This window comes from Myiozetetes cayanensis, unplaced genomic scaffold (assembly GCF_022539395.1).
Source record: "Myiozetetes cayanensis isolate MyiCay16 unplaced genomic scaffold, myiCay2020 scf6-25, whole genome shotgun sequence".
NCBI lineage: Eukaryota > Metazoa > Chordata > Aves > Passeriformes > Tyrannidae > Myiozetetes > Myiozetetes cayanensis.
This window is the reverse complement of record NW_026087853.1, coordinates 62,872,204-62,892,964: the sequence shown is the minus strand read 5'-3', so window position 1 is coordinate 62,892,964 and position 20,761 is coordinate 62,872,204. Positions and strand designations below refer to the sequence as shown.

General features: G+C 48.7%; 1 protein-coding gene across 13 annotated transcripts in view; it reads right to left on the bottom strand.

Annotated features, from left to right (window-relative positions):
- FANCM (FA complementation group M) overlaps positions 1-20,761 on the bottom strand; it is a 316,043-nt gene that overhangs the window by 145,903 nt on the left and 149,379 nt on the right. For 2 of the 13 annotated variants that reach the window (XM_050335677.1, XM_050335697.1), the window contains exon 24: positions 18,283-18,328. The exons of 10 other annotated variants lie outside the window; for them this stretch is intronic. The gene's annotated coding sequence lies outside the window, so the exon portion shown is untranslated. Of the gene's footprint in view, positions 1-18,282; positions 18,329-20,761 lie in introns of those variants that run through there. One more of the 13 variants, XM_050335699.1, reaches the window with a different exon arrangement.

Here is a 20,761-nt window from a genome sequence, read left to right as displayed (position 1 = left end):
TTCCCACGCCACCCCTCTGGGCTGGATTGGAGCCCTTGTCCTTGAGGTGCTCCTGAGAATCAGTTATTCCTTGGAAAATCTCCCTTCCCTGCCAGCTGGGCAGGCAGAAATGTTTCCCTGCAGTGGGATACCTGGGGCAAGGGCTCGAGCAGTGATGTAAATCTTGCAGCACTCTAATTAAAAGCACATAACTATTGCCAGGGCCTGCCACGGACCTGTCACAGCACTGGCAAGTGGAAGATGAACGGCCTGGGAGCTCTTTCTCCCAGGGAGATTCATGGCAGGTCCTCCTCATTGTCCTGTCACTTTGCCACAGCCACTGGCCAGAGAATTACACACCAATCTGAAGCCCAGAAAAGACAGTAGATCATCCACTCTGAGCACTTCTGGAGCACAATACATGAAATTTATCCTGCAGAGAGCCCAAGTTCTGACTCCAGCACACCCTCCTGGGCTCTTTGGCAAGGAATTCACTCCTTTTACCAGATTTTATCATTATTTTTGCAGGTGACCCACCCATGACCCTTTTGTTCATTTGCATATTAAACCTTGATCAGGCTTTAAAATTTATCCAGTATTGCAAACTAATTTTTTTTACTTATCTTATTAGTTAATGGTAAAATCCCAGACTGGCTTGGGTTGGAAGGGACTATAAAAACCCCCTTCCATGGGCAGGGACAGCTTCCACCAGCCCAGGGTGCTCCAACCTGACCTTGGACACTTCCAGGGATCCAGGGGCAGCCACAGCTTCTCTGGGAATTCCATTCCAGCCCCTCCCCACCCTCCCAGCCAGCAATTCCTTCCCAATCTCCCATCTCTCCCTGCCCTCTGGCAGTGGGAAGCCATTCCCTGTGTCCTGTCCCTCCATCCTTGTCCCCAGTCCCTCTCCAGCTCTCCTGGAGCCCCTTTAGGCCCTGCAAGGTGCTCTCAGGCCTCTTGGCACCCAAAATCTATCAACTAATAAATCAAAATTCCCCTCAATCAATTGCTTTAGGTCACCCCTGCTCCTGATGATTTAATCCTGTGTTTTATCTGTAGGTCTTGTGTAGAATTTGTTGCCCTGCACAGGACAATCACTTCCCACGAAATGAGCACATCTGCTCCTCTCCAAGCAAAGCCCAGGAGCAGCTCATACTCATCAGCACTTATCACCTTCCCTGCCCCAGCTGGGAACAAGACAACTCCACTCTAAGGATTTCCTTCCCTTTGGAGCACAGGGAGCCAACCAAGGGTTGTTGGGAATAACACACAGGGAGGAGGAGCAGGATGGGGCTGGAGAAGGGGTCACATGAAGGGAGGGCAGCACTTGTGGGCCAAACCCCCTTGCTCTGGCTCCTGGAGATCAGCACAGCCCAGAGCAGGGGCAGGGATGAGGTGGAGAAGTGGGAATGGACCCTGGGGGGATCAGGACCACCCAAGACCCCAAAGCCTCTGATCCATCTCCAGGAAGGTCTGGGAGAACAGGCTGAGCATGAGAACTGAGCTGCACAGAGAGGAAGAAAGAGATCTCCAGGGTGGGGAGATTTACCTATAAAGAGGTGTTCCCATGAATCCCAGGACTCAGGACACCCCATCAGCTGCATCTGGGCTGGAGCCAGGACTGGGGATTTCCCTTTCTTCTTCTCTCTCAATTCCCTTTCCCCCAGTCCTTACTCAAACCCCACTGCAGGTGTGTTTGTACCAGAAGATCAGGAACTCATTTACACCAATTTCCACCCCAAGTGTGTCATTTGCTAATAAAACTCTGTACGTTTTTCTGGTCCCTCTGACTTTTGTAGCTCCTTTTTGAATCCATGAATCCTGGCTGCTCCCTTCCCTTTTGAGGTGGGACAGCTTGAAAAGCCCAAAAGCTGTAAAAATTCACAGAATCCCAGACTGGTTTGGGTTGGAAGGGAGCCCAAAGCTCATCTTGTTGCAATCCCCTGCCATGGGGGACACTTTTCACTAGCCCAGGTTGCCCAGAGCCCCATCACTCATCCTCACTCAGTCCTGAGACATCTGCCCATAAAAGGATCCATGAAAGGATTTACCAAAGGCCCTGATGGACAAAAGCCACCACAACAACTTTCCACCACCCTGAGCTGTTTAACACCAAAGTTATCAGCAAAAACACACGTTCCCCCTTGGAATGTCCCTCCTGTTCCTCTTGGTTCCCTGTACAGAGACATCAAAAGCAACAAGAAGGTTTGTCAAACTCCTCCCAGCCCCTCAGTGCTCCTTCCCATCTATTTGTTCAAAGGGCCTCAGGGTCACGGAATTCTCAGTGTGGCTCAGGGAGGTAAATGTTGATTTACTGTGGAATATCTCCCATGGCTCCCTCCCCTCTGGCAAAGGCTCTGCCTTGTTTGTTCTGCTGAGTAAAACAAAGTTATGCCAAGGTACGAAAGGAAAATCTACACTATTTTCTTAAACACTCTTTGCTATCTCCCTGGTGCTCCACAGCTCCTGAACCCTCTTGTAGTTCACCACATCCATGTGGTTTTTGAAGACTTCCAGGGCTGGGGACTCCACCAGTGCCCTGGGAAGTCTATTCCAGTGCTTGGCAACCCTTTCCACCAAGAAATCTTTCCAACCCTGGTGCAACTCGAGGCTGTTTCTTCCCTTCCATAAAATTTAAAAGCATTCATTTCCCAACCCTTCAAAAATTATCCTGCACTAATCTCGAGGTCAGAAGCACCTCAGTGGATATAACACAGTGCATGTGGGACTAGGGAAGTGAGAAAACAGCTCAATAACTGCTGGCACCAACACGAGGGAAGCACAGAGGGAAATGACACCATCAAACAGGACTGGAAGGTGGGGCCATGAGGATGGAAAGCCATGGAGGTGGAACAAAACAGGATAATGCTGCCTGGGAGAGCAACAGCACACAGAAGGATTTGGGAGTAATGATGCAGATATATTGGATATCTCCCTGGGTGATGTTATGGAATGGAGATGTCCTGATGTTCTTGAGTTGCTTCAGACCAGACTCAGCACTGTGAGCTCTGAAATGCCCCCCCAGGCTCCCAAAACATTCCTGTGGCACCATTTGGTTATGGTGGATCAGCTGGAGTTCCATCTACCCAACGGTGCTTCTACAGCTGGTTATTGATCACCACCAATGGATCAACGTCTTCAACAAAGATCACAAGAAGTGGCTGATCTGGTGCCCCCTCCCTGCTCCAGCAGGGCCACCCCAGAGCACATGGCACAGGATTGTGTGCAGGCAGCTCTGGAGTCTCCCTCACTATTAATATACCACTACTGTCCCAAGATAGATGAAATAATCTCAACATATAAAAATAATAAAAATTACATTGATACGAGCTCTGCCGAGAACACAAATTAATTCTTTGGGAAGGATTGTGACCACGAAACAGGTCATTCCTTCCAAGGAATAAATTAATTCTTTGGAAAGGATTGTGACCATGAAACAGGTCATTCCTTCCAAGGAATAAATTAATTCTTTGGGAAGGATTGTGACCATGAAACAGGTCATTCCTTACAAGAGGAGTTGGGTTACACATGCAACCTGCTGAGATTGGAACTCTCTTCCTGCAAAGTGGACATCTCAAAATGATGGAATAAGAGATCTCTGGGGATCTCCAGTCCACCTGCTCAGAGACAGACTCGTATCTGCCACCAGCATCTTCATCTCACTGTTTTATACTTTAGTCATGACTGATCCGGACTCCACTAAAAGTCTGTGAAGCTCCCAGAACACCAAGCTGTGGAGGAACCACTGCAGATGGGATGTTTGCTCTCCATGCCTGGCCCCAAGGCACCCATCCCTCTGCTGGGCTTTGAGAGGGAGCTCAGGGGCCACATTTCCCCTGGCCATGGATAAACTGATCCCTTTTCCTGAATTTCCGCTCCCCCTGAACTCCCACAGCTCCTACAAGGCTGAGAAGCAGAGCACAGCGAGCTGCCTGCAGCACAAAGGCTTTTTTAATGCTTCCTTCATATGTTTTCCTATTAATCTTTGCAACCCTCCACTCAGCTGTTGGAGCACTGCAGGTATTGGACACCCCGACCTTCACAACTACTCATTTCTGACCAAAATGTAACATTCACACCAATCCCTGCTCTTACACAGAGGGGAAACCTGCCCAGTTAATTGTGAGGGAATGATTCTCTTGGAATAACTTGGCTGCAGGTGCTTGTTACAGGGAAGACATTAGAAAATACTAATTCCTTTTCCAAGAGGTACAGAATTCTAATTTCTGAGGGTGGCATTCTTTTAACGAGCTGCAGTGATGAAGTGTTGTGTCCCCAGGATGATGAGATGCCTCAAGGAGCTCTTCCAATTAGGAACAGATTATGTGTGAAGCATTAGGGCAACACCACTTTATCTGGAGTGATGGGAGATCAAATACAGGCTATCAGTGCCTTCCAAATGCAAACCAGAGGCTGCAAGTGTTGAGGGCTGATGATTAATCAGAGTCTAAGCTGGAATTTACAATTATGAATCTCTAACACAACAAGGGAAATTATAAAGCTTTAAAGAAAACTGGTGGAATCGTCCCAGGGGAGGCTCAGGTGGGACAGCAGCAGGAATTTCTCCCTGGAAAGGGTGGTCAGGCCCTGGCAGGGGCTGCCCAGGGAGGTTTGGAGTGCCCAGCCCTGGAGGTGTCCAAGGCAGGCCTGGCCGTGGCACTCAGTGCTCTGGGCTGGGGACAAGGTGGGGATGGGCACAGGGGGATCCATGGGCTGGGAGGGCTTTTCCAGCCTCAGGGATCCTGGGATGCTTCAGCAGTGTTGAATTGCAGCTCAGCTGCTACCCCAGAGGCAGGGGCTGTCACAGGGACTCAGAGACAAACACCCCCTTGCCTTCCTGGGCACCTCCTCACTCTGAGGGTGTCCCAACCCCAGCTCAGGCTCCAAAGCAATCCTAATTAATCAAAGGGAATATTTATTATTTGTGTGTACAGCAGATGAACACATGGCATGAACACATGGCACAGGAAACAGGGCTGGAGGCTTTGTTTGGAAATCTGGGCACACAGACCTGACAAGTCCTGTGCAGCAGCTGCACTGCTGGTGATTCCAAAGCCATGGGATGACTGGCCCCAGCCCTGGGAGTGTCCAAGGCCAGGTTGGATGGGGCTTGGAGCACCCTGGGCTGGTGGAAGGTGTCCCTACCCATGGCACTGGATGGGCTTTAAGGTCCCTTCCCACTCAAACCAGTCTGGGATGCTGTGATTCCTACACACACAAACCCTTCCTTCTCTAAATCCATCCTTTCCTTCTGTGTTAATTTTTTTGGGGGGTTGAAGTTTGAGCTTTATGACTATCAAACCCAGTCCTGCCTGAGCTGTCCAGGCCCTGCCCAGCTCCCCACGAGCCCTCAGTGGAAGGAGCTCTGTTGGTCTGCAGTTCACGCTCTGGGCAGGGTGTGAGTCCATGGATTCTGTGCTCAGCTGCTCCCCTGGGCTTAATGAGGGTCATAAAATCCAGGGAGAGCTGTAATCTGTCCCTGATTCCATAGCCAGGCTGCCTAATCCTGATCCCTGGGGTGCCTCAGTAACCTGTTGTACAGCTCAGCAGCAGGACTGGGGAAGAGAGTTATTTTATTGCTCCTAAAACTTGTACAGTGAGAACAAAAAAAAAAAATCCTCAAGGCTTTTCTGTGGGATAATTAATCTTCCTGGAAGACTGTGCTGATAAAGGAAAAATAAGTAAGTCCCACAGAGCTACTCTTCAAGGTCTTCTCTGCCAGTCATCCACTGTCCAAATCCAACTGCTTCCCGAAGGTGAACACTCCAAAATATGCATAATTCACAAAGTCCCCTTGTTTACCCATCTCAGCCTCACTCAGCACATCCCCTTCCTCCCCTGGAACATCTTCTCAGACTCGAGTCTCCAAAGGCAAACACAAATTAAAAAAAACTACACACCAAAGATCATAAACCCACCATTGTCTCCTGTGCTGGGTGTAAAGAATCCATGAAGATGCCCACAGAACACATGGAAAATAGCAGGAGATGGTGTTTGCACTTCTTTTGTTATAGGGGAAAAATAATCACGGGATTTTGAAGTTGGAAAAGACCTCTAAGATCTTTAAGTACCACCATTAAACCACCACCAACCCATGTCCCCAAGTGCCACATCCACAGGTTTTTTGAACACTCCCAGGGATGTGACTCCAGCAATCCCCTCCTTCCAGCAATCCCCTCCTTCCAGCAATCCCCTCTTTCCAGCAATCCCCTCCTTCCAGCAATCCCCTCCTTCCAGCAATCCCCTCCTTCCAGCACGGGCCGAGCAAAAGCAGATTAAGTTTGGAATGGTTGCCAAGGTCACGTTTCTGCAGCCGTTTGCACCACAGTTCCAGAGTTCACAGAATCCCAGGACTGTGAATGACTCCAGGAGGGGAATTCACCCTGAATCAGTTCAGACAGCACAGAAACTCGAGGGCAGGAGGAGGAAGCCCAGGCTAAAAGCCTGTTGGTGCCACGGTGTCACCTCCTGGGTCAGCACCCACAGTGAGCTGAGCACAGGGGTCAGGAAGGTCCCAAAGGGGTTGAACTGGGATGAGCCCCAAACCTCCCCCTTGCTGTGAGCCAGGGATGAAACTTTCTCAGGCAGACACCAGATTCACCATGTAAATCAGAATAAAACCCTAGAGAGGCTGCACTCCAACCATAAATGAGAGTTTTGGGCTTGTGGGATGCAGAGAGCTTCTCACAGTGACTCAATAAATCCATTTACAAGTCCTGCTGTGACACACCACCCACAGAAACCTGTGACCACACCCTCAGGTCATTTAAATTCACACTGTAAATTGAAAAATAAGATGTCTTGGCCCTTGAACTTGTGTGATGAGGACCTGTTGGAAAACACCACTGTCACTCAGTGATCTCATATCTAAATTACCTTCCTGGTGGCCTCTCACTGACCTTAATGAGCCACTTCCAAAGGATCTGTAATTAATGGCACCTCTTTAACAATCCTTTGCTGTTTGCTGCTTGGTTTGGGTTGGAAGGGACCTCAAAGCCCTGCTTTTGGAACCAGATGGGCTTTGAGGTCCCTTCTAAGCTGAAGCATTCCATGGTTTTCTGACACTGCAATGCTGCCAGGACAGAGTTTTCCCACTCCTGCTGCGACTGATGTTAAAAAAATAACCCTGGAGAGCAACCAGCAAATGTTCTGATAAGAAAGTCTGAACTACAGGCCACGAAATAAATCCATTCTTTACTGAATTCTCCTTGTTTCCATAGAACTGTGGTGCTGCACGACCTTCTGTGTCACGGTGAGCAAGTAGAACAGCTCCCAGAATAATAATATGCCTAAAAACCACATGGATACACCAGGAGAGTGTGATTAAATGGAAATGTTTAACCTCTGCGTGCTGCAGTGGAGAAATTCCTGCTGAAAGATGCCTGGAGAGACACGTGCTGCTGATTCTCTCCTATTTTTGTGGGAGAAGAACTGGAGAAGAGGCAGAAAAGAGCCCCCAACAAGGTTAAAGAAAACCTCTCATTTGAAGATACTCAAAGAAAATCACTGGGTTTGTTCATCAAAAGGAAAAAAAATAAACCACAAATGAGAGGGAATGTTATAAACATGTAAAGCACTTTCATGAAGAGTAAAAACTGCTTTAATCTCGTGAAGAAAGGCATGGGAAGAAGGAGCAGTTGGAAGCTAAACCCAGGGAAATTAAAACTGGAAAAAGGATTTTTGGGTTTTTTTCCCCCAAAGAAAGAAGACTAATCACTGGAATGGACTATTAATCACTGGAATTTTTCTTTTCCAGAAAAAGCAACAGCTCAGACCCCGTCCCTCCACACGGTGGGTTTGGAGGAACATCTCCAGAGGTGCAGGAGGGCAGGAAGGGGTGTTCTTCACATGGGGAAATGCCTAAAGGGCTTTAAATATTAAGTGCATCCTTTAGGAAAACATCCCAAAGAGTGGATTTGTTGGTATGGTTCTTCTGGGATATTCCTGTAAAAACCTGCACTGTGCTCCAAGGCGTGGGAATCGTGACAGGAGGACACGCAGGATCAGACAGAGGAAAAACAAGAGGGTGAAAAGATGAACAGAAGGTGTTTTCCCAGTTCAGGCCCCTTTCTGGGGAGATGCCACCACCAACGAGCTGGGCTGGGTTAGTCCCACCACCAGCAGCAGGATGGGAATTTTATAGGGGAAAGTTGGGATAAGGTGGGAAAAGGACAGGAGGCAAAGGCAGGATGAGAGAAAACGGCCTCCAGTTGCATCAGCAGACATTGAGGTTGGAAATTAGGAACAATTTCTTCACAGAAAAGTTGTAAATCATTGGAACAGGATGCTCAGGGAAGTGGTGGAGTCATTATCCTTGGAAATGTTCAGAAAACATGTGGATGTGGCACTGGGGACACGGTTTAATGGTGACCATGGTGGTGCTGGGTGATGGTTGGACTTGGTGATCTTGGAGCTCTTTTCCAACCTGAAGGACTCTGGGATTCCATGAAATGCTGTGCAGGCTCTTTGAAACTTCCCACACCTTTATCCAAGGAGCTCAAAGAGCCAAAGGAAAAGCAGGGATGATTTGGTGCAAGGCTGGGAACAGTCCTGTCCACATCAGCCCCTCTTTGCACTCCAGTCCCACCCCTGCTTTAGGGGAGGTGGAAACCAAGAGCTCCCTCCCAGCTCCAGGGACAGGCAGGGAACCCAGGAAAGGAAAATCAGAAGCTCTGGAAGCACAGGGATAAAGCAGCACTGGCAACTCCCATAAATGCCCAGGACAGAGGCAGGAAGGGACAACGAGAACAAACAGCAACTTTACAAAGATAAACCAAAATGTGCCCAAGTGTTACTTCATCCAGCTCTGTCTCCCAGTAAATCCACAGGGAGTGGGATTTATTTCCAAAGAATTTATCTGTGCAGTTCCTATTGAACTAAAATCCACCACTAAATCCCTGCAGGCCATTCCAGGGGGAAGCAGGGAGGGCCAAAGCAGTGGCAGGTTGGGAAGAGGCAGAGAAAGGTGTGAGTGACAAAGTGCTGGTCACAAATAAGGACTAAAAACACCTTTCCCTGGAAGTGAACTCCGAAAATACAAAGAACAAACAGCAAAGGATTGTTAAAGAGGTGCCAATAATTACAGACTCCTTGGAAATGGCTCATTAAGGTCAATGAGAGGCCACTAGGAAGATAATTTAGATACAAGATCATTGAGTGAAAATGATGTTTCCTAACAGGTCCTTATCACAGAAGTTCAGGAGTCAGGACATCCACTTTTCCTATTTAAAAAGTTATTTTAAAAACCCGAATTTGTTTCTAAAATTTCTATAAAATTCAGAATCTGCAGCAATGACATTTCAACTCTCTTTAAACTCTTTCAGTTGTGGGAAATTTGCATTTCCAGTCATTACCAATTTCTGTTTAACTAACTCTTAGCAAAGCAGAAAGAAGCCTCCTTTAAAAATAACAATAAAATAAAAGCTGCTCCCAAGTCTCCACTTTCCTAAGTGCCTTTTTCTCCTCTGAACCACATGAGATTTAATGATATCATCCAGACTGATGGCACAAGAAGAATTAGCAAGGAGTGCTACTGGAGGGGGCAATGCAGGAATGATGAGAGAAATTTAATTAGACTTGAAAAAGTTAATGAGAAGTTGTGTATAATACATGAAAAAAAAAAAAAAAGCAGCAAGGATTGCAGGAAGCACAAGAGGCGTTTCATCCCAGATTTTGCTGCTGACTAATTATAAAAGTAATTAAAATGGTGTTTGTACAAAGCCCCCACCCCGAGGAGAGAGCAACTGGATACGTGAGGGATAAATGGGGAAGGGTTTAAAGCACAGGAATTAATCTCAAAGTGAGAGTGAACGATCACTCTTTCTAACTAATTTGAGTTAATTGCTGCCCCATTTCCAGCCCAGCTCTTGCACTGGCAGAGATGTTTAACTCTGCTGGTGCTGGGGAGGTTGAGAGCTCAGAAGACACTCCCCAAAATTGCTGCAGGGGGGAAAAAAACATGGAAAATAAACTGAGTTAAACTGGGGCCTCAAAGTCCTTCCCAACCCAAGCCATGCCATGTTTCTCCCAGGATACTGGAGCTATTAACAGACTTAGTCCTTGGAGTGAACACTGAGCCACTGGGTTTGGGTTTGTTTTTTCCCTGCCTGCTCATCTGAACACTCCAGTGTGTCGCAGGGGCTGGATCCCTGCAGGCACAAACACCAGCCCTTGGAAAGGACATGGACTGAAATGTTTGCTGTGCTCCCTACAACTGGGTTTTCGTCCTGCTCCTGATGGTGCTCCCTCGGTTTGCTGCTTATTCAAAGGAGACTCATCTTGAGTGAGTATTAATCTGTTTTTAATTGTGGTGTCTGAGATGATTTAACGTCTGCCAGCGGTGCCTGAGACATCAAATTTAGATGTTTAAAATGTGCTTCACAGGAAACAGAGGAGGTTTTACTGTCTCAGAACATCTCAGTGCTGCTGGCAGCCTGCCCAGCACTAATGCCTATCTCCTGCAAACAAACACTGAGGGGACTCGAATTCCAGGCTCCTCCTGAAATAGAGGTCTCTTCGAGTCAGGCTCGGCATAATTTCCTCCTCTCAGTTAATTTTTCATGTTTAGTTTGGAGGGGCTGAAAGGAGAGAAAACAACCCCAGAGGCACAGAAGGTGCCGAGTCCTGGCGAGTTCAGAGATGTGACAATCAAGGGTCCAGGAGGGAAACGTTCAAAGGGAACAGGAGCGGGAATAGGATCAGAAAAGACTTGCTGAGTCACAGAGTTCAGCCTGTTCAGCCACATCAGAGATGGTGCCTCACTCTAGTCAAGCTTAGAACCAACAGAGAGACCTCTGAGCCGGAGCCCAAGAACACTTGGGATCCTAAAAACCTCCTAAAAGCAGAGTGAGGGAGCGTGTTTGTGGGATTATTGATGTATTTTGCATTAAGGTGGAATCACCACCTCAACATCACTCTCTCCTTCACCCAAAGCCTGTGCTCCTTCTGTGTTCTTCCTTCCCTCTGGCCATGCACTTGGGGCAGATTCTCAGCAGGGCTGTCCTTCCCTTGGGATGGTTCCCATCAGCTCCACACATCCCTCTGGCCCACTTTCATCTGATTTTCCCACTCTCCTCAACCACTGAAAATCCAGGTTTCACCCTCCAAACATCCCAGTGCCCCTCTCTCTGCTTCCTACACTCATCCCACCACTGAGTCCATCATTCCCTTCTCCTTCCTTATCTTCCCTTTCTCCTCTCCCCTTTGGATCCTCTTTCTCTCCACTTTCCCTTCTCCTTTGAACAGCTCTGTGTTTTCATTCCCATTCCACGCTCCCTGCTCCACCCACTGTCTTCCACCTCCCTTCCCATCTTCTTCTCCTGCTGTTTTAAACAAAGGTCCTTGATTTCTCTTGCAGACCCTCCCCATTATCCCTGGCACAGTCCTTGCCAACATCTGTGTGTCCATCTGCCCCCTGGAATCACCAGCTCCATCCCCTTCCTCCCTGTCATCACCTTGCCCAGCATCTCCAGGGACATTTTCCCACCTATTTTCCACCTAAAACCAAAGTGAGGAGTAGCTGGGAAGCAGCTGTAATTTAGGGACCAGCAACAGGCCACTTATTCCTCAGGGCCACATGGTTTCTGGGGGTGGATGAAATGAGTAACCACCTCTCTTGTGGTGGTCAGAGCTCCTGCTCCTCATCCAAGGAGCACAACCCTTGGAGGAGAAGGTCCCCCAGCTGTGATGTTGCTCGGACACCTCCTGGGACTCTCCTGCAAAGGACAAACAGAGGCACCAGGGATCAAAAACAGGAGCAGGGGGTGATCCAGAAAGAGGGAAATCCTGGAAAAGGAAAGAGGCCATCTCTGCTCTAAGAGCTCCTGGTATTTTTGGGGGTTTAACATCCCAAGTTTCCTGCCTGTGCTCGGGGTGAAGCTCTGGGAAAGACTGGAAATGGGAACAAAGTGATGAGCTCAGGCTCCTGCAGCAGAGCCCAGGCAAAAAGGGACCCTGAAGGGCTGGGTTTGGGTGTAAATCCACATCCTGGGATGTAGTGGGGATGTTCATGTGGAAAAACCAGCTGAGAAGTCCTAGAAATTAATGGAGAAGTGTCAAAGTGACTGAACAAAATTTGAAAGAGGAGTTTTTTCACTGTCATCTCTTCAGGAATAAAAGAGCCCGTCTGCTCCAAGGAGAGGGGGATGAGCAGGCACCGTGTACTTCACCACTGCACAGATTGGCATTTCCCTTCTTCTTAAAGCTGTCAGACATCTTTGGGTTCCCTTTTAGGCAGAATTAATGGCAGCTTCCTCTGCAATGCCTGTTTTTCCCTTGTTCTATAAAATATGGAAGAATGCCCTGCTTGTTGTTGTCTGTGTGCTCGTAACAGTCATTAATAAATAAACCCCTGTAAGATGTCAGGGATGTTTAGAAGATAAAAAAAACCCACTCTGTTGTTTTTCTCTGTGTTTAGAATATATTCCACATCAAGGCACTGGAGTGTCAGTGGGAAGATGGTTCCTTTTTAATGACTGTGGAATTCTCCAGTGCTAAGGAATAAAAGTTGGAGCTGTGTTTTCACCCAGGAATTCAGAAGTTGGAGAGAAAAAGTTTACTTAAGGTTCAGAAATACCTTTTTTTATTGTTGTTTTTAGTAGAAGGAGGTCAGTACAGCCCTGACAAGGTGGGGACTGGGCACGGGTTGGACTCTGGGAGGGCTTTTCCAACCTCAGTGGTTCTGGGATTCTCTAAGATCCATCTCCTCTCTTTGTACCTCTGTGAAACAAGATTAATAAACTGAGGAGTCTGTTCTGTCCTGTGGCATAAACACATCCATAACGAAGCCTGACAGACACAGCCATTCCTCATCCCCCACCCCCTGCAAATATAACCTTTATTATTTATAAAGCACAAAATCCTGCTGGAAACAGCTGAGTTCCTTAACAACAAATGTATTTTGAATATCTGAGCTAAAGGTGCCTCTGCTGCCACGTTCAAGGGTCAGTGACATCAGGTGGGGCCTTGGCCACTCCTGCAAACACCAGGGGGTGACTGCAGTGAACAAATTATTTCCAACTTTTCTAGGAGCCCAACAGCAGCAAGAGGAGTGTAGAAGAAAGTCTGACTTATTAATCTAATAGCTCCTGCCTGCCTTTCAGTCTATCAGCCTAAGAAATATGAGCAATTCATTCCAATAACCACCAGGAGAAGTATTCCTGCCTCTGTCCTGCTCCACCTCTAGGCTGAAGCTCATTAATCCCACGCAAGGAAACGTCACAATGAAGGATCAAGGCTCTCTCTGCACCAACCCCGTGTTTTCCTGCCTCAGATGGAGAGGCCAGCACTGCTCCCACATGTCCACAGGCCAGGCTGGGGCTGGGGAAGGCTGGAGCTGTCAGGGGTGAAAGATGAGCTGTGCTCGATGCAGCACAAGCCCAAATGAGAGGAGGGAGCAGTGCCCAGTGATGGATGTCAGCAGGGAATTGGCTGCCCAGAGAGAAAACCCACCAAGGAGCTCAGTCACCTTCTCCTGAGCTGATTCCCACCTTCCACAAGTACTGCCCTCTCAGAACATTCTCATTCCCACCACTCTGGACCAGCCCCAGCATTTGAGGCACTGCCTGAAACCTCCCTGGCTTGGGGAAGGAGTGCTGGAGGTGCCAGACTCCTCAGGCTCTGCATCATTCTCTGCCTTCCCCAAAAACAGGAGCACAGATCTTGACCTGAAACCCAGAAGAACATTCTGCACCCTGAGAACTCCCACCCAGGGGCTGGAACAGGAGCTGGAGGCAGGTCTGGGCAGCCAAGGTGTGAAGGGCAGACGCTGCTCAAACGGGATTTTACACGGACAGACAGCGACAGGATGAGAGGAAAGGGTTTGAACTGAAAGAGGAGAGATTTAGATGGGATATTGGGAAGGAATTGCTGGCTGGGAGGGTGGGCAGGCCCTGGCACAGGTTGGGCAGAGAAGCTGTGGCTGCCCCTGGATCCCTGGAAGTGTCCAAGGCCAGGCTGGAGCAGCCTGGGCTGGTGGAAGGTGTCCCTGCCCATGGCATTAAAGGGGATCTTGAAGGTTCCTTCCAACCCAATCCATTCCACAATTCAGAGTGTACAAATTCAAGGATCACATCCCATCCTCTCAGCCAGTACCAGCTGCCCCCAAACTCCTGAAGCATCCAGGTGACAGCAACTCCCCCCAGGGCTGGAGAGTCCCTGCAAGGACCACAAACCAGCCAGGGGCACCCCAGGAGTGTCAGTGCAGGGCACGGGACAAACTCCACTCCTGCCCTGCAGGGAAAGCACAGACCTTCCTACTTGGCTGCTGAGTTCCATTTTCCCTTCCACTCCTCCTGCTTTTCTTTTCAGTGCCCATCTCACATGTGGAAAAAACAAATCCAGATCATCTTTATTCCCCCTGAGGATATTACATTCCAATTCTGCTCTCACTTCCAGTGCATGAAATCCCCCTGAATTCCAAGAAGAGAACTTATCCTCTAGATTTGAAATTAGGATCTTGGCAACATCCTTCAAAAATAACCATTTTATCACTGCACCAAGTTCTGCCTCTCCCACACCTCTGGTTGAGAGTCACCACCACTTCTGCTTCCACCATATATATATAAAAACATAGATATTCCAACCCAAACCATTCCAGGATTCCATAACTATGCCAAATCTGAATTCACATTGAGTCACCTGCCTGTAATCCAGGCAGGAATGTGGCCCCCAGCTGGTTAAAAACAGATGTGGGAATGGTTTTATGTGGCCTGAGCCTCTCCTCTGATCAAAAACAAAGCTCAAATCAATCCCTTTCCAAACAAAAAGTTTGTCCAGTTCCTCTCCCAGCTGGAAAAGGTAGAGCAGCACCTGCAACAGTGCCACCAGAAAATTCAATTACTGCATTTCCTAATTAAATTAGTGGCTGGGCCATAATGACTAAAGGAGGTTTATTTAGTTCAGAGGGAAAAAACCTGAACTCTTTTGATGTCATTGTGGGTAATTCCAGAAAAAGAGACAAAGAAGAGATTGTTAAAAGGAGCAAGAGGGGGCAGCTGAGATGTTGGTGCAGCAACTGCCCCCCTGCCCAGGCTCTTTGTTCCCTGGGAATCTCTGTGGATGATTCCCCCAGCAGGAGCCCAACATTTCTGCTCTTGCACAGGGCTCTGTAGCACTTGCAGTAAATAAATCACCATCACAGCTCTGCTGCTCCCCAACCCAGCGTCCTCCCTCCCTCCCTTTCCAGCAGACCTTGTGAGATTATCCCAAGGCAAACCATCTGCTAAATCCCAAAACATTGTGTTTGCCTCCTGTCAGTCACTTCCAACAGAACTGCTTTGGATTTCACTCCCCCTAATCTTCCAGGTGTTTTCTGGAAGAAGCCACCCCTTCCCTCTGGCCAATTCCGTGCAAATGAGCTCCAAAAGCACCTACATTTTAATTTCTGCTGCAAACAAACAATTCCAAACCCATGCAGGGCTCTTCCTCAGATGAGCAGAATGGAACCTTCCATCCTCCAAAAGAGAGCATATCAGGTAATTAATTCAATATTAATGAGCTTCCATGCATGCAGAGTTTGGCAACTGCATGAGGGTTATGGAACCTCCCTGAAAAATTCAACTTCCCAAGTTGAACACAGCTTTAGTAGAATTTACAGCTGGAACTCGATCATGGCAAGTTCTATTTTGTGCTTTGCAGCCTGAGCTTGATACCTCAGTGTGGCTGGTTTATAAGAATAAATCATTATCTCGGCAGAAATCATTAAAATACAGGTAATTACAACCCTCAGGACGGCACTGAGGGAAAAACAGAGCAGGAACGAGAAGTGCAATGATGGTATTGCCTTTGCTGTCCCCAAGCCCCAGGTATTGCATTTCTTTCCCCTTTTATCTCCACTTTAATGGGCAAGAGCTGCTCAGTGAGTGCAGACACAGACTGGGCCCTGTCCCCAGCCTAAACAATTCCCTGGTTTTGTGATCACACACCTTTAGCTTCCAAATCTTCTCCCCAATCCTTGCCCACCCCACCTCCTCCAGCTGTGCCACTGCCCCCCAGGTAAAGTTCCTCCTGTGGTTTAGTGTTGGGGATGGTCCAGGAAAGCCCAGAGCAGGGAAGGAAAGGCCCAGGGATTTTGCTGAGAAGAAACTTCTGGGCTAATTGTTTTGTCTTTGCCCATTGCCACTTTCCCTGTCAGAAGGTTCCATACCCAGCAACCTGCCCAGGGTCTGTCTAAACACACCTGAACAGGAAATCCAAGGGTTGAAGGAGTTAATTCCACTGAGAACACACTGGGGATTGAATTTTGGAAGAACTCTGGAGATCAGCTCCACCCACCCAAGCCTTGTCTTTGTCAGGCTATTTATCCTCCTTCCTTAAAATTAAGTTCTAAAACACCCCCTAATAACTATGGGATTATATCTGATTCATAAAGGCTTCTTCACTTTCAGAAAGATCCCATAAATCACGAGATCTAAAGAAGTATTTAATTTTATTTTAATTTTAGCCTGGGATCCTGAGGCTGTTCCTTCTTTTCCTACAGTTTGCACTAATCACAACGATGGAAAATGTGCATATCCACACACACACACACATTCCACAGCCAAAGGGATGAAAGGATGTCTTTTCCTGCTCATCCCAGTGCTGAATTCCCAGACTACTTGAGCCAATCTTACAGAACACACAAGGCACAGAAAGAAATCAAAACACACAAGAATAAATTCAATCCGAGACAACTCAAGACATGCATGATTTCCAGGCAAACAACAGCAAGCCAAAGAGCCCATTGCTGTGCCATGGATTTAAAAGCAGCCTTTGAATCCATGAAAGCCTCCAAGTCCCTACTTAATTAGACAGGGGACCTGATGAGAGGGGTCTCATCTCCTGCATAACCCCCACGTTGTCAGGGAGCCTGGTTCTCTGCTGTGCTCAAACACTGCTCAGCCAGGCTCCTACAACAGAATTCCATAAATAATGAGCTCCATAACTACCCAGCCAGCCCAGGCTGCAGGGAAAGCACCCCAGCTCAGCCCCTTTGCCCTTCCACAGAGTGATGGAACTTCCTGAGCTGGAAGGACCCCCAAGGACCATCCAGTGCAAGCTCTGGCCCTGCCCAGGACACCCCAACAATCCCCCCCTGTCCCTCAGAGCGTTGGCCAAACCCTCCTGGAGCTCTGGCAGCCTTGGGGCCTTTCTTATTACTCTTCAAAGACTGTCACAGCTGCCAAAAGAAAATCCTCTGGCAGCAAAGAGACCCCAAAAACCTTCACTGCAAGTCATCCAAGCACAAATCTCCCTGGTGTAACCTTCTGGCACTCCACCCAGTGGTTTCTCTGTCACACGTCACTCATTGCTGCTCCACTGAGGTGCTGCTGGGCAGCTCTTCCCTTCTCCCAGCTTCCTCAGACAACTCCCACACTCGTTCCAGCTCCCTTGCTGCTCCTCAGGGATGGCAGGAAAGGTGCAGGAGCCAGTCCCACCAGCTGTGACAGCAAACAGGACACCCACAGGTCCAACAGCACCTCCAACTCCGCTGCTCTTCGGGAAAGAACAGAGGCAAGAGTCCCAAAACTCAAGGGTGATGAGTCCCTAAGGATCATCCCAAGTATTTAAACTGTGTCCACACTGAGGGAACCAAGTGCAGGAGCTGACAGATCTCACTGCTGGACCAACAGCTCCCTCAGATCACAGGTGCCAACAGCAGGGTGGGAGAAGGTGGGAGGTGACATTAAATCTCACACAACTGCTCTGTAATCTCTGATACCTGGTAATTACACATTCTTCTGTAAGGAAATACTCATCCATCTCACAGTGAAACTTCACAAACACACACTCTGTGAGCCCTCAGCGTGGGAAAGGTTTCCATCCATCCCACAGAATGATGAGATTCAGGGCAGGGGGGACTCATGGAGGTCTCACTGAAAGCAAGGCCAGCTTTGAAGTTGGATCTAATTTGGAAACAAGGTCAGGCTGCTCAGGGCCTGGTCCAGGGGAGTTCTGATCTCTGAGGAGATCAAACATCCCCTCAGAGCCCTGGTAAAGCCTGTCCACTGCCAGGGTACATTTTGTTCTCCTAAGATCTCGATCAGCACTTCCCTCTTGGAACCCGTGCCCCCTGCAGCTCATCCATCCCATCACTGCCCAACTCCGAGACTTCATCCAGGACCCCCAGCTCCTTCTTTCCAGCTGAGCAGTCCCCAGTCTGTACTGGTGCCTGGGGCTGTCCCTCCCCAGGGCTGGGACCCTGCATTTACCATTCATGGAATCCAGGATGGTTTGGGTTGGAAGGGACCTCAAAGCCCACCCAGTGCCACCCCTGCCATGGGCAGGGACACCTTCCACCAGCCCAGGGTGCTCCAGCCTGGCCTTGGACACTTCCAGGGATCCAGGGGCAGCCACAGCTTCTCTGCCCAACCTGTGCCAGGGCCTGCCCACCCTCCCAGCCAGCAATTCCTTCCCAGTATCCCATCTCTCCCTGCCCTCTGGCAGTGGGAAGCCCCTGTCTGTCACTCCAGGCCCTTATCCAGTGTCCCACAGGTTCCCTTCAGGCACTGGAAGGTACAATCACAGCCACATTCACATCTTTGCCCTGCCCATGGCAGGGGGTGGCACTGGATGCGCTTTAAGATTCCCACCCAAACCTTTCCATGATTCCATGAGATGACAACCTGCCCCTGCCACCTGGTGTCCAGGCTGGAAGCTCCTCAGCAGAAATCCTGTACAAACTCTTCTGGCTCTCCAGCGTGTCAGAGCAGCTCAGACCAGTCTGCAAGTCTGGAAACATCCCTTATTCCCCATCAGCTTCTCCCCTTCAGCAATACAAAGCAAAATGGCTTCAGTTAAAAGGTTCCCTGTGCTGTTCCAGCAGCAGCAGCTTTTCCTAAGGGGACCATCCTTGGATACAACACCTCAGCCAGAGGCATCACATCCTTTGAGCTAAACCCTCCTGGAGCAAAAACACTCCTTGTGTGGATCCATCACAGCCAGGATTGCTTTGGAAAACTGCTCCCTGCACAGGGCAAACAGGAGAGAGACAACAAATAAGCAAATAAGTCACAATGATGCTCCTGCCAGCAGGGAATGGCTTCCCAGAATCGCTCCTGGAGGCAGGTTCATTAAATCCCAACACCCTCAGAGCCCGAGCTGCTCACACAGAGGTGTTCAGTGCTCTTTAAGCCATGAAAAACCCCTGTGGGATCCAACCTGGAGCTGCAGGAGCCCCCTGCCCTCCTGACAGGGCGCTGGGCAGCTCAAAGGTGCTGATGTTCAGCCTCCTTCCCTCAGGAACACTTCCTGAAGTTCATTCTCCTCTTAACTCTCTCTTGTGCACTCGTGTTTCTGCACTCAGACAAATGCCCAGCACGGATCTGTTCCCATTTCATCCCTATTTTTACAGTCTCCTCGTTAACTCTGCACTGCTTTTGGCTTCCCAGGTGGAGGAGCAGCCCCCCCATCACCTGCCAGCCCTGCCAAGGAGTGCCCCCCTCCCCAAACCAACCCCCTCCTCCTCCCCAACTTCAGTACTGACTGCACCATAAACCAAATGTGAAAATTAAATGGAAATCAAATGCAAATTACATGCCCAGAAGTGCTTTTTTCTTTATTAAAAGACAGCCCTGACCTCTTTATAATCTTCATTCAAGCACACGTTTTAACAACTGCACGTGGCACTCAGTGCTCTGGTCGGGGTGACAAGGTGGGGATGGGTCAAAGGGTTGGACTCTGTGATCTTGGAGAGCTTTTCCAACCTTAACAATTCCTTATTCTGAGGGATTTAACTTCCTTTGCCCATGGCACTGAGTCTTGTGGCCAGAGAACAAGACAATATTTCATTATTTTACAGACAATTTTGACAGCTACATCCTCATTCCCTGAAATGCTTTTTGGGGAAACTCCATGAATGTTACAGTGACAGAACAAGGGAAGGAGAGGGATAATTCCCTGATTTTTGTGGTGCCATTCCCTGCTTTCCTAAATGAGCAAAAGAATAAAAAAGGACATCTACAGGACTGTGGAAAGCAGGACACACCAAGAGCACCTTTGGAGACAGGAACAAACTTTCAGCTGGATCATCAGTTGAGGGAGAACATCCAAAATGGAAACTGGGATGGGGGAAATTCAACAAGCACAAACCCCCTGCACTTGAATAAAATGAAATCACAGAATATGTTGAGCTGGAAAGGACCCAAAAGGATCAAGGAGTGAAAGAGGATGGAGAACCTTTAGCTGGTCCCACTGCCAGGAACTGTGGGGAGAGGGTTTGAATAGATCAGGAAGAACAGGGAATATCCCACCAAGGATTATTAACTGGGTCACCGGAGGGAACCACTGGGTTCTGTGGTGGGGTCTGGGGAGCACAGTCCAGTCATTCCATGGCTCCTACAACAATCCAAACTCCCTGGGAAGTGCCAAAGGTGATGGATTTACAAGGGGACCTCTGAGGCAAGACTGGGAAAGCAAGACAGGAGAAGGTTGAAGGGAAACCCTCCCAATGTGTCACACCAAAGAAGGGTCAGAGGCTCTTCTCCCTGGCCTGGGGATTGGGATAATTTGGAATAGATTCAGTCCAGATTTAAGGGCAACAGTGGCAAGAAGTTTCCAACTAAAAGGCAATAAAATTTGGGAACAGCCCCCTCGGGACAAGGTCACTGCTCTTCACTACAGATTTTCCTGTGGTTTTGGGGCCTCACAAAGGTCTCAGTCTCAGCAGCAGCTCCCTGAGAGGAAAACTCCTCTCTGTGCTTTCCCCACTGCCCCATCCTGGAGCTCAGCCAGGTTATGGAGGCAGAAAAACCGGGAATTCACAGTTATTCCTGGTCCCAGCTGCCCCAGCCTTGTGTTCCCACTG